At 40.8% G+C, this 24,003-nt stretch overlaps 11 non-coding genes across 11 annotated transcripts; all 11 read left to right on the top strand.

Moving 5' to 3' along the window:
- Nucleotides 1–1,014: 1,014 nt before the first annotated feature.
- Nucleotides 1,015–1,133, top strand: LOC141378902 (5S ribosomal RNA). Its single transcript, XR_012394422.1, has one exon. It is a non-coding gene; the product is annotated as a 5S ribosomal RNA (ribosomal RNA).
- A 1,857-nt stretch (nt 1,134–2,990) lies between these two features.
- On the top strand, nt 2,991–3,109 carry LOC141378901 (5S ribosomal RNA). Its single transcript, XR_012394421.1, has one exon. It is a non-coding gene; the product is annotated as a 5S ribosomal RNA (ribosomal RNA).
- A 1,857-nt stretch (nt 3,110–4,966) lies between these two features.
- On the top strand, nt 4,967–5,085 carry LOC141378900 (5S ribosomal RNA). The gene has a single exon (XR_012394420.1). It is a non-coding gene; the product is annotated as a 5S ribosomal RNA (ribosomal RNA).
- Nucleotides 5,086–6,939: 1,854 nt separating this feature from the next.
- Nucleotides 6,940–7,058, top strand: LOC141378899 (5S ribosomal RNA). Its single transcript, XR_012394418.1, has one exon. It is a non-coding gene; the product is annotated as a 5S ribosomal RNA (ribosomal RNA).
- A 1,874-nt stretch (nt 7,059–8,932) lies between these two features.
- LOC141378898 (5S ribosomal RNA) lies at nt 8,933–9,051 on the top strand. Its single transcript, XR_012394417.1, has one exon. It is a non-coding gene; the product is annotated as a 5S ribosomal RNA (ribosomal RNA).
- Nucleotides 9,052–10,906: 1,855 nt separating this feature from the next.
- Nucleotides 10,907–11,025, top strand: LOC141378897 (5S ribosomal RNA). The gene has a single exon (XR_012394416.1). It is a non-coding gene; the product is annotated as a 5S ribosomal RNA (ribosomal RNA).
- A 1,853-nt stretch (nt 11,026–12,878) lies between these two features.
- Nucleotides 12,879–12,997, top strand: LOC141378896 (5S ribosomal RNA). Its single transcript, XR_012394415.1, has one exon. It is a non-coding gene; the product is annotated as a 5S ribosomal RNA (ribosomal RNA).
- A 1,869-nt stretch (nt 12,998–14,866) lies between these two features.
- Nucleotides 14,867–14,985, top strand: LOC141378893 (5S ribosomal RNA). Its single transcript, XR_012394413.1, has one exon. It is a non-coding gene; the product is annotated as a 5S ribosomal RNA (ribosomal RNA).
- A 1,858-nt stretch (nt 14,986–16,843) lies between these two features.
- On the top strand, nt 16,844–16,962 carry LOC141378892 (5S ribosomal RNA). Its single transcript, XR_012394412.1, has one exon. It is a non-coding gene; the product is annotated as a 5S ribosomal RNA (ribosomal RNA).
- A 1,861-nt stretch (nt 16,963–18,823) lies between these two features.
- LOC141378891 (5S ribosomal RNA) lies at nt 18,824–18,942 on the top strand. Its single transcript, XR_012394411.1, has one exon. It is a non-coding gene; the product is annotated as a 5S ribosomal RNA (ribosomal RNA).
- A 1,872-nt stretch (nt 18,943–20,814) lies between these two features.
- Nucleotides 20,815–20,933, top strand: LOC141378890 (5S ribosomal RNA). Its single transcript, XR_012394410.1, has one exon. It is a non-coding gene; the product is annotated as a 5S ribosomal RNA (ribosomal RNA).
- Nucleotides 20,934–24,003: the final 3,070 nt, after the last annotated feature.

Below are 24,003 nucleotides of genomic sequence, written 5' to 3'. Positions count from 1 at the left end.
TACGTTCTAATATTCCAAACTGCAACACCGTCTAGGTTACCTTAAACTGCAGAGTTGAATTTTAAACATCAAAAGTCGACAGAGCAGAGATCAGGGTCCCGTGATGCAATTCACAACCATAAATTAACGGGAAACACTTGTGAATCACAACATATTGTGAATTGACAGTTTGTTTGTTTTTTTCATACTTTGCACAGTTGCTCCGTTAAAAAGCCGAAAAACTCTGTTAAAAGGCCATCAAAAAATGTTGTGATGCCTTTTACCCAGTATCAAAATAGAACTTTGCTCATTTCACACACAAAAATCGCCGGCGGCCCGAGACTATTTTGCAAATTCGTTAAATGGTGATGGACTTTCATTGCTTATGATTAAACTCTGGCCCCTGACCCTTTTTACGAGCGGTCAGGTGTGCAAAATTAGCAATCTGTAACATGACAAACATGACCTTTGTTGTAGAGAAAAACAGCACTCACGTTCATGTTTAGTCACATCTCCGGATTGTTTGTGTTCACGGAGTTTCTCTGTCCAGCGTTCATTGGAGCTTTAAGTCCAGATATTTGGATAAAAGTTGGTATGTTGTGCATGCCACAAACATAAAAATAATAAATGAATAAATAAATAAATAAATAAATAAATATTTAAATATTTAAATAAATAAATGATTGAATTAATGAATAAATAAATAAATAAATAAATAATGCAGTTGCGAGGGCAAAACGGGGGGGGGGGGGGGGGGGGGGGGGGGCGGCAACTCTGAACTAATAAGGTGTCTCTAATGAAGGGGCCGGTAAGCATCTGTACAGAAGTCGTGTGCTGCACAAGTCTGCTTTAAAGTTTTCCAAGCATCGGCCGCTTTTACTTCCGGTAAAATGTTGTCATCGTAAGTTTAAATACTGGCTGACAGATACACACTTGAGAGGACAAGGAGGGTTGTTCCTCCCGGTGTTGTGTCTGTGTGAGCTATTCTGCTCTCGCCGCTGCCTTTTAAATAGCCAGATTTTGACTGCGACCTTCGCTTACGGCCATACCACCCTGAGCACGCCCGATCTCGTCCGATCTCGGAAGCTAAGCAGGGTCGGGCCTGGTTAGTACTTGGATGGGAGACCGCCTGGGAATACCAGGTGCTGTAAGCTTTTGGTTCTCCTTCATTTGTCAGCTAATACACTTCTTCAGCTCCCAGCTTTGCTGCTATCTATAAACTTTCAATTCCATTGCTTCCTATTCGCTTTTCTCTGGGACTTCTGTCCTATTCAGAGCAGCAAGGGAAAGCCCAGCTGTGTCATTTTTTCTTTCCTCCTCCAGGGGGCGATGGAGAGGCTTCTCCCTCTCTCTCTCTCCCCCTCCCTCTCAATAGCAGCACGCACTGAAACTGTCAAGTGCTACAAGCTCCCCAAGCTATAGCCCACGCGGGTTTACAAAGTTTTGGGGGACCCGAAGCCCTTACATACCATTTATTTACAAAAAGTACCCCCGCATATTGCAAGCCAACAGTACAGTAGTTTAACCTCACTCACTGGCATGCTCAATGCCATTTTTCACGGTCTACTGATGTGCCTTCACCAAGTGCACATAGATGGATAAAATATTGAGCCTTTTCAAGTCCTACATTTTATTTGTTTTCATTTTTAAATCAATAGCATACAGGGCGTCAGACGGAGGGCCTGTTAATATCATTATATGAATAACTAATTCTTTTGATGACATCATTTACACTGAAAAAAAAAAAAAATTCCGTAAAAATGCGGTTTTCCGTATTTTGTGATTCATGTTTTTATTAATTCTCCCCCCACCCCGGTTTATTTATGCTTTTGAATTGCATTCTGGGACCTTGAACTTTCTCCCAACAACTTCTAACCTCGAAAAGTACGAAAAAGTGACTTTTATAGACATGGTTATTAGTTGAAAGTGATATATTGTCTGGGTTGTCGTTGTACACGCTACAAAAACAAGCACATGTTATTTTCCATACTTTTTTTTTCTCCCTATACGTTCTAATATTCCAAACTGCAACACCGTCTAGGTTACCTTAAACTGCAGAGTTGAATTTTAAACATCAAAAGTCGACAGAGCAGAGATCAGGGTCCCGTGATGCAATTCACAACCATAAATTAACGGGAAACACTTGTGAATCACAACATATTGTGAATTGACAGTTTGTTTGTTTTTTTCATACTTTGCACAGTTGCTCCGTTAAAAAGCCGAAAAACTCTGTTAAAAGGCCATCAAAAAATGTTGTGATGCCTTTTACCCAGTATCAAAATAGAACTTTGCTCATTTCACACACAAAAATCGCCGGCGGCCCGAGACTATTTTGCAAATTCGTTAAATGGTGATGGACTTTCATTGCTTATGATTAAACTCTGGCCCCTGACCCTTTTTACGAGCGGTCAGGTGTGCAAAATTAGCAATCTGTAACATGACAAACATGACCTTTGTTGTAGAGAAAAACAGCACTCACGTTCATGTTTAGTCACATCTCCGGATTGTTTGTGTTCACGGAGTTTCTCTGTCCAGCGTTCATTGGAGCTTTAAGTCCAGATATTTGGATAAAAGTTGGTATGTTGTGCATGCCACAAACATAAAAATAATAAATGAATAAATAAATAAATAAATAAATAAATATTTAAATATTTAAATAAATAAATGATTGAATTAATGAATAAATAAATAAATAAATAAATAATGCAGTTGCGAGGGCAAAACGGGGGGGGGGGGGGGGGGCGGCAACTCTGAACTAATAAGGTGTCTCTAATGAAGGGGCCGGTAAGCATCTGTACAGAAGTCGTGTGCTGCACAAGTCTGCTTTAAAGTTTTCCAAGCATCGGCCGCTTTTACTTCCGGTAAAATGTTGTCATCGTAAGTTTAAATACTGGCTGACAGATACACACTTGAGAGGACAAGGAGGGTTGTTCCTCCCGGTGTTGTGTCTGTGTGAGCTATTCTGCTCTCGCCGCTGCCTTTTAAATAGCCAGATTTTGACTGCGACCTTCGCTTACGGCCATACCACCCTGAGCACGCCCGATCTCGTCCGATCTCGGAAGCTAAGCAGGGTCGGGCCTGGTTAGTACTTGGATGGGAGACCGCCTGGGAATACCAGGTGCTGTAAGCTTTTGGTTCTCCTTCATTTGTCAGCTAATACACTTCTTCAGCTCCCAGCTTTGCTGCTATCTATAAACTTTCAATTCCATTGCTTCCTATTCGCTTTTCTCTGGGACTTCTGTCCTATTCAGAGCAGCAAGGGAAAGCCCAGCTGTGTCATTTTTTCTTTCCTCCTCCAGGGGGCGATGGAGAGGCTTCTCCCTCTCTCTCTCTCCCCCTCCCTCTCAATAGCAGCACGCACTGGAACTGTCAAGTGCTACAAGCTCCCCAAGCTATAGCCCACGCGGGTTTACAAAGTTTTGGGGGACCCGAAGCCCTTACATACCATTTATTTACAAAAAGTACCCCCACATATTGCAAGCCAACAGTACAGTAGTTTAACCTCACTCACTGGCATGCTCAATGCCATTTTTCACGGTCTACTGATGTGCCTTCACCAAGTGCACATAGATGGATAAAATATTGAGCCTTTTCAAGTCCTACATTTTATTTGTTTTCATTTTTAAATCAATAGCATACAGGGCGTCAGACGGAGGGCCTGTTAATATCATTATATGAATAACTAATTCTTTTGATGACATCATTTACACTGAAAAAAAAAAAAATTCCGTAAAAATGCGGTTTTCCGTATTTTGTGATTCATGTTTTTATTAATTCTCCCCCCACCCCGGTTTATTTATGCTTTTGAATTGCATTCTGGGACCTTGAACTTTCTCCCAACAACTTCTAACCTCGAAAAGTACGAAAAAGTGACTTTTATAGACATGGTTATTAGTTGAAAGTGATATATTGTCTGGGTTGTCGTTGTACACGCTACAAAAACAAGCACATGTTATTTTCCATACTTTTTTTTTCTCCCTATACGTTCTAATATTCCAAACTGCAACACCGTCTAGGTTACCTTAAACTGCAGAGTTGAATTTTAAACATCAAAAGTCGACAGAGCAGAGATCAGGGTCCCGTGATGCAATTCACAACCATAAATTAACGGGAAACACTTGTGAATCACAACATATTGTGAATTGACAGTTTGTTTGTTTTTTTCATACTTTGCACAGTTGCTCCGTTAAAAAGCCGAAAAACTCTGTTAAAAGGCCATCAAAAAATGTTGTGATGCCTTTTACCCAGTATCAAAATAGAACTTTGCTCATTTCACACACAAAAATCGCCGGCGGCCCGAGACTATTTTGCAAATTCGTTAAATGGTGATGGACTTTCATTGCTTATGATTAAACTCTGGCCCCTGACCCTTTTTACGAGCGGTCAGGTGTGCAAAATTAGCAATCTGTAACATGACAAACATGACCTTTGTTGTAGAGAAAAACAGCACTCACGTTCATGTTTAGTCACATCTCCGGATTGTTTGTGTTCACGGAGTTTCTCTGTCCAGCGTTCATTGGAGCTTTAAGTCCAGATATTTGGATAAAAGTTGGTATGTTGTGCATGCCACAAACATAAAAATAATAAATGAATAAATAAATAAATAAATAAATAAATATTTAAATATTTAAATAAATAAATGATTGAATTAATGAATAAATAAATAAATAAATAAATAAATAATGCAGTTGCGAGGGCAAAACGGGGGGGGGGGGGGGCGGCAACTCTGAACTAATAAGGTGTCTCTAATGAAGGGGCCGGTAAGCATCTGTACAGAAGTCGTGTGCTGCACAAGTCTGCTTTAAAGTTTTCCAAGCATCGGCCGCTTTTACTTCCGGTAAAATGTTGTCATCGTAAGTTTAAATACTGGCTGACAGATACACACTTGAGAGGACAAGGAGGGTTGTTCCTCCCGGTGTTGTGTCTGTGTGAGCTATTCTGCTCTCGCCGCTGCCTTTTAAATAGCCAGATTTTGACTGCGACCTTCGCTTACGGCCATACCACCCTGAGCACGCCCGATCTCGTCCGATCTCGGAAGCTAAGCAGGGTCGGGCCTGGTTAGTACTTGGATGGGAGACCGCCTGGGAATACCAGGTGCTGTAAGCTTTTGGTTCTCCTTCATTTGTCAGCTAATACACTTCTTCAGCTCCCAGCTTTGCTGCTATCTATAAACTTTCAATTCCATTGCTTCCTATTCGCTTTTCTCTGGGACTTCTGTCCTATTCAGAGCAGCAAGGGAAAGCCCAGCTGTGTCATTTTTTCTTTCCTCCTCCAGGGGGCGATGGAGAGGCTTCTCCCTCTCTCTCTCTCCCCCTCCCTCTCAATAGCAGCACGCACTGAAACTGTCAAGTGCTACAAGCTCCCCAAGCTATAGCCCACGCGGGTTTACAAAGTTTTGGGGGACCCGAAGCCCTTACATACCATTTATTTACAAAAAGTACCCCCGCATATTGCAAGCCAACAGTACAGTAGTTTAACCTCACTCACTGGCATGCTCAATGCCATTTTTCACGGTCTACTGATGTGCCTTCACCAAGTGCACATAGATGGATAAAATATTGAGCCTTTTCAAGTCCTACATTTTATTTGTTTTCATTTTTAAATCAATAGCATACAGGGCGTCAGACGGAGGGCCTGTTAATATCATTATATGAATAACTAATTCTTTTGATGACATCATTTACACTGAAAAAAAAAAAAAATTCCGTAAAAATGCGGTTTTCCGTATTTTGTGATTCATGTTTTTATTAATTCTCCCCCCACCCCGGTTTATTTATGCTTTTGAATTGCATTCTGGGACCTTGAACTTTCTCCCAACAACTTCTAACCTCGAAAAGTACGAAAAAGTGACTTTTATAGACATGGTTATTAGTTGAAAGTGATATATTGTCTGGGTTGTCGTTGTACACGCTACAAAAACAAGCACATGTTATTTTCCATACTTTTTTTTTCTCCCTATACGTTCTAATATTCCAAACTGCAACACCGTCTAGGTTACCTTAAACTGCAGAGTTGAATTTTAAACATCAAAAGTCGACAGAGCAGAGATCAGGGTCCCGTGATGCAATTCACAACCATAAATTAACGGGAAACACTTGTGAATCACAACATATTGTGAATTGACAGTTTGTTTGTTTTTTTCATACTTTGCACAGTTGCTCCGTTAAAAAGCCGAAAAACTCTGTTAAAAGGCCATCAAAAAATGTTGTGATGCCTTTTACCCAGTATCAAAATAGAACTTTGCTCATTTCACACACAAAAATCGCCGGCGGCCCGAGACTATTTTGCAAATTCGTTAAATGGTGATGGACTTTCATTGCTTATGATTAAACTCTGGCCCCTGACCCTTTTTACGAGCGGTCAGGTGTGCAAAATTAGCAATCTGTAACATGACAAACATGACCTTTGTTGTAGAGAAAAACAGCACTCACGTTCATGTTTAGTCACATCTCCGGATTGTTTGTGTTCACGGAGTTTCTCTGTCCAGCGTTCATTGGAGCTTTAAGTCCAGATATTTGGATAAAAGTTGGTATGTTGTGCATGCCACAAACATAAAAATAATAAATGAATAAATAAATAAATAAATATTTAAATATTTAAATAAATAAATGATTGAATTAATGAATAAATAAATAAATAAATAAATAAATAATGCAGTTGCGAGGGCAAAACGGGGGGGGGGGGGGGGGGGCGGCAACTCTGAACTAATAAGGTGTCTCTAATGAAGGGGCCGGTAAGCATCTGTACAGAAGTCGTGTGCTGCACAAGTCTGCTTTAAAGTTTTCCAAGCATCGGCCGCTTTTACTTCCGGTAAAATGTTGTCATCGTAAGTTTAAATACTGGCTGACAGATACACACTTGAGAGGACAAGGAGGGTTGTTCCTCCCGGTGTTGTGTCTGTGTGAGCTATTCTGCTCTCGCCGCTGCCTTTTAAATAGCCAGATTTTGACTGCGACCTTCGCTTACGGCCATACCACCCTGAGCACGCCCGATCTCGTCCGATCTCGGAAGCTAAGCAGGGTCGGGCCTGGTTAGTACTTGGATGGGAGACCGCCTGGGAATACCAGGTGCTGTAAGCTTTTGGTTCTCCTTCATTTGTCAGCTAATACACTTCTTCAGCTCCCAGCTTTGCTGCTATCTATAAACTTTCAATTCCATTGCTTCCTATTCGCTTTTCTCTGGGACTTCTGTCCTATTCAGAGCAGCAAGGGAAAGCCCAGCTGTGTCATTTTTTCTTTCCTCCTCCAGGGGGCGATGGAGAGGCTTCTCCCTCTCTCTCTCTCCCCCTCCCTCTCAATAGCAGCACGCACTGAAACTGTCAAGTGCTACAAGCTCCCCAAGCTATAGCCCACGCGGGTTTACAAAGTTTTGGGGGACCCGAAGCCCTTACATACCATTTATTTACAAAAAGTACCCCCGCATATTGCAAGCCAACAGTACAGTAGTTTAACCTCACTCACTGGCATGCTCAATGCCATTTTTCACGGTCTACTGATGTGCCTTCACCAAGTGCACATAGATGGATAAAATATTGAGCCTTTTCAAGTCCTACATTTTATTTGTTTTCATTTTTAAATCAATAGCATACAGGGCGTCAGACGGAGGGCCTGTTAATATCATTATATGAATAACTAATTCTTTTGATGACATCATTTACACTGAAAAAAAAAAAAAATTCCGTAAAAATGCGGTTTTCCGTATTTTGTGATTCATGTTTTTATTAATTCTCCCCCCACCCCGGTTTATTTATGCTTTTGAATTGCATTCTGGGACCTTGAACTTTCTCCCAACAACTTCTAACCTCGAAAAGTACGAAAAAGTGACTTTTATAGACATGGTTATTAGTTGAAAGTGATATATTGTCTGGGTTGTCGTTGTACACGCTACAAAAACAAGCACATGTTATTTTCCATACTTTTTTTTTCTCCCTATACGTTCTAATATTCCAAACTGCAACACCGTCTAGGTTACCTTAAACTGCAGAGTTGAATTTTAAACATCAAAAGTCGACAGAGCAGAGATCAGGGTCCCGTGATGCAATTCACAACCATAAATTAACGGGAAACACTTGTGAATCACAACATATTGTGAATTGACAGTTTGTTTGTTTTTTTCATACTTTGCACAGTTGCTCCGTTAAAAAGCCGAAAAACTCTGTTAAAAGGCCATCAAAAAATGTTGTGATGCCTTTTACCCAGTATCAAAATAGAACTTTGCTCATTTCACACACAAAAATCGCCGGCGGCCCGAGACTATTTTGCAAATTCGTTAAATGGTGATGGACTTTCATTGCTTATGATTAAACTCTGGCCCCTGACCCTTTTTACGAGCGGTCAGGTGTGCAAAATTAGCAATCTGTAACATGACAAACATGACCTTTGTTGTAGAGAAAAACAGCACTCACGTTCATGTTTAGTCACATCTCCGGATTGTTTGTGTTCACGGAGTTTCTCTGTCCAGCGTTCATTGGAGCTTTAAGTCCAGATATTTGGATAAAAGTTGGTATGTTGTGCATGCCACAAACATAAAAATAATAAATGAATAAATAAATAAATAAATAAATAAATAAATATTTAAATATTTAAATAAATAAATGATTGAATTAATGAATAAATAAATAAATAAATAAATAAATAATGCAGTTGCGAGGGCAAAACGGGGGGGGGGGGGGGGGGGGGGGGGGGCGGCAACTCTGAACTAATAAGGTGTCTCTAATGAAGGGGCCGGTAAGCATCTGTACAGAAGTCGTGTGCTGCACAAGTCTGCTTTAAAGTTTTCCAAGCATCGGCCGCTTTTACTTCCGGTAAAATGTTGTCATCGTAAGTTTAAATACTGGCTGACAGATACACACTTGAGAGGACAAGGAGGGTTGTTCCTCCCGGTGTTGTGTCTGTGTGAGCTATTCTGCTCTCGCCGCTGCCTTTTAAATAGCCAGATTTTGACTGCGACCTTCGCTTACGGCCATACCACCCTGAGCACGCCCGATCTCGTCCGATCTCGGAAGCTAAGCAGGGTCGGGCCTGGTTAGTACTTGGATGGGAGACCGCCTGGGAATACCAGGTGCTGTAAGCTTTTGGTTCTCCTTCATTTGTCAGCTAATACACTTCTTCAGCTCCCAGCTTTGCTGCTATCTATAAACTTTCAATTCCATTGCTTCCTATTCGCTTTTCTCTGGGACTTCTGTCCTATTCAGAGCAGCAAGGGAAAGCCCAGCTGTGTCATTTTTTCTTTCCTCCTCCAGGGGGCGATGGAGAGGCTTCTCCCTCTCTCTCTCTCCCCCTCCCTCTCAATAGCAGCACGCACTGAAACTGTCAAGTGCTACAAGCTCCCCAAGCTATAGCCCACGCGGGTTTACAAAGTTTTGGGGGACCCGAAGCCCTTACATACCATTTATTTACAAAAAGTACCCCCACATATTGCAAGCCAACAGTACAGTAGTTTAACCTCACTCACTGGCATGCTCAATGCCATTTTTCACGGTCTACTGATGTGCCTTCACCAAGTGCACATAGATGGATAAAATATTGAGCCTTTTCAAGTCCTACATTTTATTTGTTTTCATTTTTAAATCAATAGCATACAGGGCGTCAGACGGAGGGCCTGTTAATATCATTATATGAATAACTAATTCTTTTGATGACATCATTTACACTGAAAAAAAAAAAAAAATTCCGTAAAAATGCGGTTTTCCGTATTTTGTGATTCATGTTTTTATTAATTCTCCCCCCACCCCGGTTTATTTATGCTTTTGAATTGCATTCTGGGACCTTGAACTTTCTCCCAACAACTTCTAACCTCGAAAAGTACGAAAAAGTGACTTTTATAGACATGGTTATTAGTTGAAAGTGATATATTGTCTGGGTTGTCGTTGTACACGCTACAAAAACAAGCACATGTTATTTTCCATACTTTTTTTTTCTCCCTATACGTTCTAATATTCCAAACTGCAACACCGTCTAGGTTACCTTAAACTGCAGAGTTGAATTTTAAACATCAAAAGTCGACAGAGCAGAGATCAGGGTCCCGTGATGCAATTCACAACCATAAATTAACGGGAAACACTTGTGAATCACAACATATTGTGAATTGACAGTTTGTTTGTTTTTTTCATACTTTGCACAGTTGCTCCGTTAAAAAGCCGAAAAACTCTGTTAAAAGGCCATCAAAAAATGTTGTGATGCCTTTTACCCAGTATCAAAATAGAACTTTGCTCATTTCACACACAAAAATCGCCGGCGGCCCGAGACTATTTTGCAAATTCGTTAAATGGTGATGGACTTTCATTGCTTATGATTAAACTCTGGCCCCTGACCCTTTTTACGAGCGGTCAGGTGTGCAAAATTAGCAATCTGTAACATGACAAACATGACCTTTGTTGTAGAGAAAAACAGCACTCACGTTCATGTTTAGTCACATCTCCGGATTGTTTGTGTTCACGGAGTTTCTCTGTCCAGCGTTCATTGGAGCTTTAAGTCCAGATATTTGGATAAAAGTTGGTATGTTGTGCATGCCACAAACATAAAAATAATAAATGAATAAATAAATAAATAAATAAATAAATATTTAAATATTTAAATAAATAAATGATTGAATTAATGAATAAATAAATAAATAAATAAATAAATAATGCAGTTGCGAGGGCAAAACGGGGGGGGGGGCGGCAACTCTGAACTAATAAGGTGTCTCTAATGAAGGGGCCGGTAAGCATCTGTACAGAAGTCGTGTGCTGCACAAGTCTGCTTTAAAGTTTTCCAAGCATCGGCCGCTTTTACTTCCGGTAAAATGTTGTCATCGTAAGTTTAAATACTGGCTGACAGATACACACTTGAGAGGACAAGGAGGGTTGTTCCTCCCGGTGTTGTGTCTGTGTGAGCTATTCTGCTCTCGCCGCTGCCTTTTAAATAGCCAGATTTTGACTGCGACCTTCGCTTACGGCCATACCACCCTGAGCACGCCCGATCTCGTCCGATCTCGGAAGCTAAGCAGGGTCGGGCCTGGTTAGTACTTGGATGGGAGACCGCCTGGGAATACCAGGTGCTGTAAGCTTTTGGTTCTCTTTCATTTGTCAGCTAATACACTTCTTCAGCTCCCAGCTTTGCTGCTATCTATAAACTTTCAATTCCATTGCTTCCTATTCGCTTTTCTCTGGGACTTCTGTCCTATTCAGAGCAGCAAGGGAAAGCCCAGCTGTGTCATTTTTTCTTTCCTCCTCCAGGGGGCGATGGAGAGGCTTCTCCCTCTCTCTCTCTCCCCCTCCCTCTCAATAGCAGCACGCACTGAAACTGTCAAGTGCTACAAGCTCCCCAAGCTATAGCCCACGCGGGTTTACAAAGTTTTGGGGGACCCGAAGCCCTTACATACCATTTATTTACAAAAAGTACCCCCACATATTGCAAGCCAACAGTACAGTAGTTTAACCTCACTCACTGGCATGCTCAATGCCATTTTTCACGGTCTACTGATGTGCCTTCACCAAGTGCACATAGATGGATAAAATATTGAGCCTTTTCAAGTCCTACATTTTATTTGTTTTCATTTTTAAATCAATAGCATACAGGGCGTCAGACGGAGGGCCTGTTAATATCATTATATGAATAACTAATTCTTTTGATGACATCATTTACACTGAAAAAAAAAAAAAATTCCGTAAAAATGCGGTTTTCCGTATTTTGTGATTCATGTTTTTATTAATTCTCCCCCCACCCCGGTTTATTTATGCTTTTGAATTGCATTCTGGGACCTTGAACTTTCTCCCAACAACTTCTAACCTCGAAAAGTACGAAAAAGTGACTTTTATAGACATGGTTATTAGTTGAAAGTGATATATTGTCTGGGTTGTCGTTGTACACGCTACAAAAACAAGCACATGTTATTTTCCATACTTTTTTTTTCTCCCTATACGTTCTAATATTCCAAACTGCAACACCGTCTAGGTTACCTTAAACTGCAGAGTTGAATTTTAAACATCAAAAGTCGACAGAGCAGAGATCAGGGTCCCGTGATGCAATTCACAACCATAAATTAACGGGAAACACTTGTGAATCACAACATATTGTGAATTGACAGTTTGTTTGTTTTTTTCATACTTTGCACAGTTGCTCCGTTAAAAAGCCGAAAAACTCTGTTAAAAGGCCATCAAAAAATGTTGTGATGCCTTTTACCCAGTATCAAAATAGAACTTTGCTCATTTCACACACAAAAATCGCCGGCGGCCCGAGACTATTTTGCAAATTCGTTAAATGGTGATGGACTTTCATTGCTTATGATTAAACTCTGGCCCCTGACCCTTTTTACGAGCGGTCAGGTGTGCAAAATTAGCAATCTGTAACATGACAAACATGACATTTGTTGTAGAGAAAAACAGCACTCACGTTCATGTTTAGTCACATCTCCGGATTGTTTGTGTTCACGGAGTTTCTCTGTCCAGCGTTCATTGGAGCTTTAAGTCCAGATATTTGGATAAAAGTTGGTATGTTGTGCATGCCACAAACATAAAAATAATAAATGAATAAATAAATAAATAAATAAATAAATATTTAAATATTTAAATAAATAAATGATTGAATTAATGAATAAATAAATAAATAAATAATGCAGTTGCGAGGGCAAAACGGGGGGGGGGGGGGGGGGCGGCAACTCTGAACTAATAAGGTGTCTCTAATGAAGGGGCCGGTAAGCATCTGTACAGAAGTCGTGTGCTGCACAAGTCTGCTTTAAAGTTTTCCAAGCATCGGCCGCTTTTACTTCCGGTAAAATGTTGTCATCGTAAGTTTAAATACTGGCTGACAGATACACACTTGAGAGGACAAGGAGGGTTGTTCCTCCCGGTGTTGTGTCTGTGTGAGCTATTCTGCTCTCGCCGCTGCCTTTTAAATAGCCAGATTTTGACTGCGACCTTCGCTTACGGCCATACCACCCTGAGCACGCCCGATCTCGTCCGATCTCGGAAGCTAAGCAGGGTCGGGCCTGGTTAGTACTTGGATGGGAGACCGCCTGGGAATACCAGGTGCTGTAAGCTTTTGGTTCTCCTTCATTTGTCAGCTAATACACTTCTTCAGCTCCCAGCTTTGCTGCTATCTATAAACTTTCAATTCCATTGCTTCCTATTCGCTTTTCTCTGGGACTTCTGTCCTATTCAGAGCAGCAAGGGAAAGCCCAGCTGTGTCATTTTTTCTTTCCTCCTCCAGGGGGCGATGGAGAGGCTTCTCCCTCTCTCTCTCTCCCCCTCCCTCTCAATAGCAGCACGCACTGGAACTGTCAAGTGCTACAAGCTCCCCAAGCTATAGCCCACGCGGGTTTACAAAGTTTTGGGGGACCCGAAGCCCTTACATACCATTTATTTACAAAAAGTACCCCCACATATTGCAAGCCAACAGTACAGTAGTTTAACCTCACTCACTGGCATGCTCAATGCCATTTTTCACGGTCTACTGATGTTACTTCACCAAGTGCACATAGATGGATAAAATATTGAGCCTTTTCAAGTCCTACATTTTATTTGTTTTCATTTTTAAATCAATAGCATACAGGGCGTCAGACGGAGGGCCTGTTAATATCATTATATGAATAACTAATTCTTTTGATGACATCATTTACACTGAAAAAAAAAAAAAATTCCGTAAAAATGCGGTTTTCCGTATTTTGTGATTCATGTTTTTATTAATTCTCCCCCCACCCCGGTTTATTTATGCTTTTGAATTGCATTCTGGGACCTTGAACTTTCTCCCAACAACTTCTAACCTCGAAAAGTACGAAAAAGTGACTTTTATAGACATGGTTATTAGTTGAAAGTGATATATTGTCTGGGTTGTCGTTGTACACGCTACAAAAACAAGCACATGTTATTTTCCATACTTTTTTTTTCTCCCTATACGTTCTAATATTCCAAACTGCAACACCGTCTAGGTTACCTTAAACTGCAGAGTTGAATTTTAAACATCAAAAGTCGACAGAGCAGAGATCAGGGTCCCGTGATGCAATTCACAACCATAAATTAACGGGAAACACTTGTGAATCACAACATATTGTGAATTGACAGTTTGTTTGTTTTTTTCATACTTTGCACAGTTGCTCCGTTAAAAAGCCGAAAAACTCTGTTAAAAGGCCATCAAAAAATGTTGTGATGCCTTTTACCCAGTATCAAAATAGAACTTTGCTCATTTCACACACAAAAATCGCCGGCGGCCCGAGACTATTTTGCAAATTCGTTAAATGGTGATGGACTTTCATTGCTTATGATTAAACTCTGGCCCCTGACCCTTTTTACGAGCGGTCAGGTGTGCAAAATTAGCAATCTGTAACATGACAAACATGACCTTTGTTGTAGAGAAAAACAGCACTCACGTTCATGTTTAGTCACATCTCCGGATTGTTTGTGTTCACGGAGTTTCTCTGTCCAGCGTTCATTGGAGCTTTAAGTCCAGATATTTGGATAAAAGTTGGTATGTTGTGCATGCCACAAACATAAAAATAATAAATGAATAAATAAATAAATAAATAAATAAATATTTAAATATTTAAATAAATAAATGATTGAATTAATGAATAAATAAATAAATAAATAAATAATGCAGTTGCGAGGGCAAAACGGGGGGGGGGGGGGGGGGGGGGGGGGGGGGCGGCAACTCTGAACTAATAAGGTGTCTCTAATGAAGGGGCCGGTAAGCATCTGTACAGAAGTCGTGTGCTGCACAAGTCTGCTTTAAAGTTTTCCAAGCATCGGCCGCTTTTACTTCCGGTAAAATGTTGTCATCGTAAGTTTAAATACTGGCTGACAGATACACACTTGAGAGGACAAGGAGGGTTGTTCCTCCCGGTGTTGTGTCTGTGTGAGCTATTCTGCTCTCGCCGCTGCCTTTTAAATAGCCAGATTTTGACTGCGACCTTCGCTTACGGCCATACCACCCTGAGCACGCCCGATCTCGTCCGATCTCGGAAGCTAAGCAGGGTCGGGCCTGGTTAGTACTTGGATGGGAGACCGCCTGGGAATACCAGGTGCTGTAAGCTTTTGGTTCTCCTTCATTTGTCAGCTAATACACTTCTTCAGCTCCCAGCTTTGCTGCTATCTATAAACTTTCAATTCCATTGCTTCCTATTCGCTTTTCTCTGGGACTTCTGTCCTATTCAGAGCAGCAAGGGAAAGCCCAGCTGTGTCATTTTTTCTTTCCTCCTCCAGGGGGCGATGGAGAGGCTTCTCCCTCTCTCTCTCTCCCCCTCCCTCTCAATAGCAGCACGCACTGAAACTGTCAAGTGCTACAAGCTCCCCAAGCTATAGCCCACGCGGGTTTACAAAGTTTTGGGGGACCCGAAGCCCTTACATACCATTTATTTACAAAAAGTACCCCCACATATTGCAAGCCAACAGTACAGTAGTTTAACCTCACTCACTGGCATGCTCAATGCCATTTTTCACGGTCTACTGATGTGCCTTCACCAAGTGCACATAGATGGATAAAATATTGAGCCTTTTCAAGTCCTACATTTTATTTGTTTTCATTTTTAAATCAATAGCATACAGGGCGTCAGACGGAGGGCCTGTTAATATCATTATATGAATAACTAATTCTTTTGATGACATCATTTACACTGAAAAAAAAAAAAAAATTCCGTAAAAATGCGGTTTTCCGTATTTTGTGATTCATGTTTTTATTAATTCTCCCCCCACCCCGGTTTATTTATGCTTTTGAATTGCATTCTGGGACCTTGAACTTTCTCCCAACAACTTCTAACCTCGAAAAGTACGAAAAAGTGACTTTTATAGACATGGTTATTAGTTGAAAGTGATATATTGTCTGGGTTGTCGTTGTACACGCTACAAAAACAAGCACATGTTATTTTCCATACTTTTTTTTTCTCCCTATACGTTCTAATATTCCAAACTGCAACACCGTCTAGGTTACCTTAAACTGCAGAGTTGAATTTTAAACATCAAAAGTCGACAGAGCAGAGATCAGGGTCCCGTGATGCAATTCACAACCATAAATTAACGGGAAACACTTGTGAATCACAACATATTGTGAATTGACAGTTTGTTTGTTTTTTTCATACTTTGCACAGTTGCTCCGTTAAAAAGCCGAAAAACTCTGTTAAAAGGCCATCAAAAAATGTTGTGATGCCTTTTACCCAGTATCAAAATAGAACTTTGCTCATTTCACACACAAAAATCGCCGGCGGCCCGAGACTATTTTGCAAATTCGTTAAATGGTGATGGACTTTCATTGCTTATGATTAAACTCTGGCCCCTGACCCTTTTTACGAGCGGTCAGGTGTGCAAAATTAGCAATCTGTAACATGACAAACATGACCTTTGTTGTAGAGAAAAACAGCACTCACGTTCATGTTTAGTCACATCTCCGGATTGTTTGTGTTCACGGAGTTTCTCTGTCCAGCGTTCATTGGAGCTTTAAGTCCAGATATTTGGATAAAAGTTGGTATGTTGTGCATGCCACAAACATAAAAATAATAAATGAATAAATAAATAAATAAATAAATAAATATTTAAATATTTAAATAAATAAATGATTGAATTAATGAATAAATAAATAAATAAATAAATAATGCAGTTGCGAGGGCAAAACGGGGGGGGGGGGGGGGGGCGGCAACTCTGAACTAATAAGGTGTCTCTAATGAAGGGGCCGGTAAGCATCTGTACAGAAGTCGTGTGCTGCACAAGTCTGCTTTAAAGTTTTCCAAGCATCGGCCGCTTTTACTTCCGGTAAAATGTTGTCATCGTAAGTTTAAATACTGGCTGACAGATACACACTTGAGAGGACAAGGAGGGTTGTTCCTCCCGGTGTTGTGTCTGTGTGAGCTATTCTGCTCTCGCCGCTGCCTTTTAAATAGCCAGATTTTGACTGCGACCTTCGCTTACGGCCATACCACCCTGAGCACGCCCGATCTCGTCCGATCTCGGAAGCTAAGCAGGGTCGGGCCTGGTTAGTACTTGGATGGGAGACCGCCTGGGAATACCAGGTGCTGTAAGCTTTTGGTTCTCCTTCATTTGTCAGCTAATACACTTCTTCAGCTCCCAGCTTTGCTGCTATCTATAAACTTTCAATTCCATTGCTTCCTATTCGCTTTTCTCTGGGACTTCTGTCCTATTCAGAGCAGCAAGGGAAAGCCCAGCTGTGTCATTTTTTCTTTCCTCCTCCAGGGGGCGATGGAGAGGCTTCTCCCTCTCTCTCTCTCCCCCTCCCTCTCAATAGCAGCACGCACTGGAACTGTCAAGTGCTACAAGCTCCCCAAGCTATAGCCCACGCGGGTTTACAAAGTTTTGGGGGACCCGAAGCCCTTACATACCATTTATTTACAAAAAGTACCCCCACATATTGCAAGCCAACAGTACAGTAGTTTAACCTCACTCACTGGCATGCTCAATGCCATTTTTCACGGTCTACTGATGTGCCTTCACCAAGTGCACATAGATGGATAAAATATTGAGCCTTTTCAAGTCCTACATTTTATTTGTTTTCATTTTTAAATCAATAGCATACAGGGCGTCAGACGGAGGGCCTGTTAATATCATTATATGAATAACTAATTCTTTTGATGACATCATTTACACTGAAAAAAAAAAAAATTCCGTAAAAATGCGGTTTTCCGTATTTTGTGATTCATGTTTTTATTAATTCTCCCCCCACCCCGGTTTATTTATGCTTTTGAATTGCATTCTGGGACCTTGAACTTTCTCCCAACAACTTCTAACCTCGAAAAGTACGAAAAAGTGACTTTTATAGACATGGTTATTAGTTGAAAGTGATATATTGTCTGGGTTGTCGTTGTACACGCTACAAAAACAAGCACATGTTATTTTCCATACTTTTTTTTTCTCCCTATACGTTCTAATATTCCAAACTGCAACACCGTCTAGGTTACCTTAAACTGCAGAGTTGAATTTTAAACATCAAAAGTCGACAGAGCAGAGATCAGGGTCCCGTGATGCAATTCACAACCATAAATTAACGGGAAACACTTGTGAATCACAACATATTGTGAATTGACAGTTTGTTTGTTTTTTTCATACTTTGCACAGTTGCTCCGTTAAAAAGCCGAAAAACTCTGTTAAAAGGCCATCAAAAAATGTTGTGATGCCTTTTACCCAGTATCAAAATAGAACTTTGCTCATTTCACACACAAAAATCGCCGGCGGCCCGAGACTATTTTGCAAATTCGTTAAATGGTGATGGACTTTCATTGCTTATGATTAAACTCTGGCCCCTGACCCTTTTTACGAGCGGTCAGGTGTGCAAAATTAGCAATCTGTAACATGACAAACATGACCTTTGTTGTAGAGAAAAACAGCACTCACGTTCATGTTTAGTCACATCTCCGGATTGTTTGTGTTCACGGAGTTTCTCTGTCCAGCGTTCATTGGAGCTTTAAGTCCAGATATTTGGATAAAAGTTGGTATGTTGTGCATGCCACAAACATAAAAATAATAAATGAATAAATAAATAAATAAATAAATAAATATTTAAATATTTAAATAAATAAATGATTGAATTAATGAATAAATAAATAAATAAATAAATAAATAATGCAGTTGCGAGGGCAAAACGGGGGGGGGGGGGGGGGGGCGGCAACTCTGAACTAATAAGGTGTCTCTAATGAAGGGGCCGGTAAGCATCTGTACAGAAGTCGTGTGCTGCACAAGTCTGCTTTAAAGTTTTCCAAGCATCGGCCGCTTTTACTTCCGGTAAAATGTTGTCATCGTAAGTTTAAATACTGGCTGACAGATACACACTTGAGAGGACAAGGAGGGTTGTTCCTCCCGGTGTTGTGTCTGTGTGAGCTATTCTGCTCTCGCCGCTGCCTTTTAAATAGCCAGATTTTGACTGCGACCTTCGCTTACGGCCATACCACCCTGAGCACGCCCGATCTCGTCCGATCTCGGAAGCTAAGCAGGGTCGGGCCTGGTTAGTACTTGGATGGGAGACCGCCTGGGAATACCAGGTGCTGTAAGCTTTTGGTTCTCCTTCATTTGTCAGCTAATACACTTCTTCAGCTCCCAGCTTTGCTGCTATCTATAAACTTTCAATTCCATTGCTTCCTATTCGCTTTTCTCTGGGACTTCTGTCCTATTCAGAGCAGCAAGGGAAAGCCCAGCTGTGTCATTTTTTCTTTCCTCCTCCAGGGGGCGATGGAGAGGCTTCTCCCTCTCTCTCTCTCCCCCTCCCTCTCAATAGCAGCACGCACTGAAACTGTCAAGTGCTACAAGCTCCCCAAGCTATAGCCCACGCGGGTTTACAAAGTTTTGGGGGACCCGAAGCCCTTACATACCATTTATTTACAAAAAGTACCCCCGCATATTGCAAGCCAACAGTACAGTAGTTTAACCTCACTCACTGGCATGCTCAATGCCATTTTTCACGGTCTACTGATGTGCCTTCACCAAGTGCACATAGATGGATAAAATATTGAGCCTTTTCAAGTCCTACATTTTATTTGTTTTCATTTTTAAATCAATAGCATACAGGGCGTCAGACGGAGGGCCTGTTAATATCATTATATGAATAACTAATTCTTTTGATGACATCATTTACACTGAAAAAAAAAAAAAATTCCGTAAAAATGCGGTTTTCCGTATTTTGTGATTCATGTTTTTATTAATTCTCCCCCCACCCCGGTTTATTTATGCTTTTGAATTGCATTCTGGGACCTTGAACTTTCTCCCAACAACTTCTAACCTCGAAAAGTACGAAAAAGTGACTTTTATAGACATGGTTATTAGTTGAAAGTGATATATTGTCTGGGTTGTCGTTGTACACGCTACAAAAACAAGCACATGTTATTTTCCATACTTTTTTTTTCTCCCTATACGTTCTAATATTCCAAACTGCAACACCGTCTAGGTTACCTTAAACTGCAGAGTTGAATTTTAAACATCAAAAGTCGACAGAGCAGAGATCAGGGTCCCGTGATGCAATTCACAACCATAAATTAACGGGAAACACTTGTGAATCACAACATATTGTGAATTGACAGTTTGTTTGTTTTTTTCATACTTTGCACAGTTGCTCCGTTAAAAAGCCGAAAAACTCTGTTAAAAGGCCATCAAAAAATGTTGTGATGCCTTTTACCCAGTATCAAAATAGAACTTTGCTCATTTCACACACAAAAATCGCCGGCGGCCCGAGACTATTTTGCAAATTCGTTAAATGGTGATGGACTTTCATTGCTTATGATTAAACTCTGGCCCCTGACCCTTTTTACGAGCGGTCAGGTGTGCAAAATTAGCAATCTGTAACATGACAAACATGACCTTTGTTGTAGAGAAAAACAGCACTCACGTTCATGTTTAGTCACATCTCCGGATTGTTTGTGTTCACGGAGTTTCTCTGTCCAGCGTTCATTGGAGCTTTAAGTCCAGATATTTGGATAAAAGTTGGTATGTTGTGCATGCCACAAACATAAAAATAATAAATGAATAAATAAATAAATAAATAAATAAATAAATATTTAAATATTTAAATAAATAAATGATTGAATTAATGAATAAATAAATAAATAAATAAATAAATAATGCAGTTGCGAGGGCAAAACGGGGGGGGGGGGGGGGGGGGGGGGGCGGCAACTCTGAACTAATAAGGTGTCTCTAATGAAGGGGCCGGTAAGCATCTGTACAGAAGTCGTGTGCTGCACAAGTCTGCTTTAAAGTTTTCCAAGCATCGGCCGCTTTTACTTCCGGTAAAATGTTGTCATCGTAAGTTTAAATACTGGCTGACAGATACACACTTGAGAGGACAAGGAGGGTTGTTCCTCCCGGTGTTGTGTCTGTGTGAGCTATTCTGCTCTCGCCGCTGCCTTTTAAATAGCCAGATTTTGACTGCGACCTTCGCTTACGGCCATACCACCCTGAGCACGCCCGATCTCGTCCGATCTCGGAAGCTAAGCAGGGTCGGGCCTGGTTAGTACTTGGATGGGAGACCGCCTGGGAATACCAGGTGCTGTAAGCTTTTGGTTCTCCTTCATTTGTCAGCTAATACACTTCTTCAGCTCCCAGCTTTGCTGCTATCTATAAACTTTCAATTCCATTGCTTCCTATTCGCTTTTCTCTGGGACTTCTGTCCTATTCAGAGCAGCAAGGGAAAGCCCAGCTGTGTCATTTTTTCTTTCCTCCTCCAGGGGGCGATGGAGAGGCTTCTCCCTCTCTCTCTCTCCCCCTCCCTCTCAATAGCAGCACGCACTGAAACTGTCAAGTGCTACAAGCTCCCCAAGCTATAGCCCACGCGGGTTTACAAAGTTTTGGGGGACCCGAAGCCCTTACATACCATTTATTTACAAAAAGTACCCCCGCATATTGCAAGCCAACAGTACAGTAGTTTAACCTCACTCACTGGCATGCTCAATGCCATTTTTCACGGTCTACTGATGTGCCTTCACCAAGTGCACATAGATGGATAAAATATTGAGCCTTTTCAAGTCCTACATTTTATTTGTTTTCATTTTTAAATCAATAGCATACAGGGCGTCAGACGGAGGGCCTGTTAATATCATTATATGAATAACTAATTCTTTTGATGACATCATTTACACTGAAAAAAAAAAAAAATTCCGTAAAAATGCGGTTTTCCGTATTTTGTGATTCATGTTTTTATTAATTCTCCCCCCACCCCGGTTTATTTATGCTTTTGAATTGCATTCTGGGACCTTGAACTTTCTCCCAACAACTTCTAACCTCGAAAAGTACGAAAAAGTGACTTTTATAGACATGGTTATTAGTTGAAAGTGATATATTGTCTGGGTTGTCGTTGTACACGCTACAAAAACAAGCACATGTTATTTTCCATACTTTTTTTTTCTCCCTATACGTTCTAATATTCCAAACTGCAACACCGTCTAGGTTACCTTAAACTGCAGAGTTGAATTTTAAACATCAAAAGTCGACAGAGCAGAGATCAGGGTCCCGTGATGCAATTCACAACCATAAATTAACGGGAAACACTTGTGAATCACAACATATTGTGAATTGACAGTTTGTTTGTTTTTTTCATACTTTGCACAGTTGCTCCGTTAAAAAGCCGAAAAACTCTGTTAAAAGGCCATCAAAAAATGTTGTGATGCCTTTTACCCAGTATCAAAATAGAACTTTGCTCATTTCACACACAAAAATCGCCGGCGGCCCGAGACTATTTTGCAAATTCGTTAAATGGTGATGGACTTTCATTGCTTATGATTAAACTCTGGCCCCTGACCCTTTTTACGAGCGGTCAGGTGTGCAAAATTAGCAATCTGTAACATGACAAACATGACCTTTGTTGTAGAGAAAAACAGCACTCACGTTCATGTTTAGTCACATCTCCGGATTGTTTGTGTTCACGGAGTTTCTCTGTCCAGCGTTCATTGGAGCTTTAAGTCCAGATATTTGGATAAAAGTTGGTATGTTGTGCATGCCACAAACATAAAAATAATAAATGAATAAATAAATAAATAAATAAATAAATAAATATTTAAATATTTAAATAAATAAATGATTGAATTAATGAATAAATAAATAAATAAATAAATAAATAATGCAGTTGCGAGGGCAAAACGGGGGGGGGGGGGGGGGGGGGGGCGGCAACTCTGAACTAATAAGGTGTCTCTAATGAAGGGGCCGGTAAGCATCTGTACAGAAGTCGTGTGCTGCACAAGTCTGCTTTAAAGTTTTCCAAGCATCGGCCGCTTTTACTTCCGGTAAAATGTTGTCATCGTAAGTTTAAATACTGGCTGACAGATACACACTTGAGAGGACAAGGAGGGTTGTTCCTCCCGGTGTTGTGTCTGTGTGAGCTATTCTGCTCTCGCCGCTGCCTTTTAAATAGCCAGATTTTGACTGCGACCTTCGCTTACGGCCATACCACCCTGAGCACGCTAGAGGGAGCTAGAGTGCAACGAGGAAGTGTAAGGCTGCAGACAGGAGAGAGAGGCTCTCCATTTTTTTGTGTTATTTTGAGTTTATTTAGTGTCTTTTTTGTGATAGTGGACTTTTTTTGATTTTTTTGTTTTTTTTTAACCACCTGACAGCAGCACGTGTGCTGGCTGGAAGGTGGTTAGCACAGTTTTTTTTGAGAGAAAATGATGGACTCACAAAGCAACAGCACAGATTTGTTTGATGAAGCACATGGGGAAAACATCACAGGAAGGAGTGGAGAAAGACAAAAAGAAAACAGCACTGGATTACGAGGGGAAAGACAATTGGAAAACAACACTGGACAGGAAGGTGAAAGAAACATGGTAAACAAAGAACGACAAGAAAACCAACAACAGGAGATGCAACAACAAAGAAGTGGAAAAAAGTACATGAAGGAAGCAACAGTGATTCTAAATGTGGACAAAGTTAAAGAGGTGAGAGTTTTGGAAATAATTAATGCAGTAACTGAAAAGTGTGGACTTGGGAAAATTCTTGCGATAAGGCCGAGACAGGACAAAGATTATGAACTAACTTTAGAAAATGAAGAAACATGCGATAAACTGATGGATGGACTAATAATAAAAGGAGAAACCTGTGAAGTGAAAATGCTACAAAATAGAGACTACGTGATTTCCTTCATGCATTTGCCCGCTTACCTGGATGATCAATTAATATTAGATAAATTAGAAGGCTGGGGAGTATTTCCCATAACAAAAATTAAAAGAAGGGTATATCCGGGCACAGAAATAGAAGATGGAACTCGATATCTCAAAGTGAGATTCCCCAGAGAAGTGATATCTCTCCCTTACAGCACAAGACTGGAAACGGCAGAAGGTCAGCAATATTTTAGGGTGATGCACAGCCACCAGGTTAAGACTTGTAGGCTGTGCATGAGCCCTGACCATATGGTCAAAGATTGCCCAGACTTTAAATGCCATAAATGTGAGGAAAGGGGACATTTTGCCAGAGACTGCGATGCTATTAAGTGCCCGGACTGCCAGAACTATTTAAGTAAGTGTGAATGTTGGATGGAGGAAGAGGAGGAGGAGGATGAGATCCAGGTGAGTGGGCAAATGCATGAAGGAAACAGTGAAAAGGAAAGTAATGAAGAGGAACAAACAACGACACAAACA

This window comes from Danio rerio, chromosome 18 (genome assembly GCF_049306965.1).
Source record: "Danio rerio strain Tuebingen ecotype United States chromosome 18, GRCz12tu, whole genome shotgun sequence".
NCBI classification, from domain to species: domain Eukaryota; kingdom Metazoa; phylum Chordata; class Actinopteri; order Cypriniformes; family Danionidae; genus Danio; species Danio rerio.
Note: the sequence above shows the minus strand (reverse complement) of the source record. Positions and strands in the feature narration are given on the sequence as shown.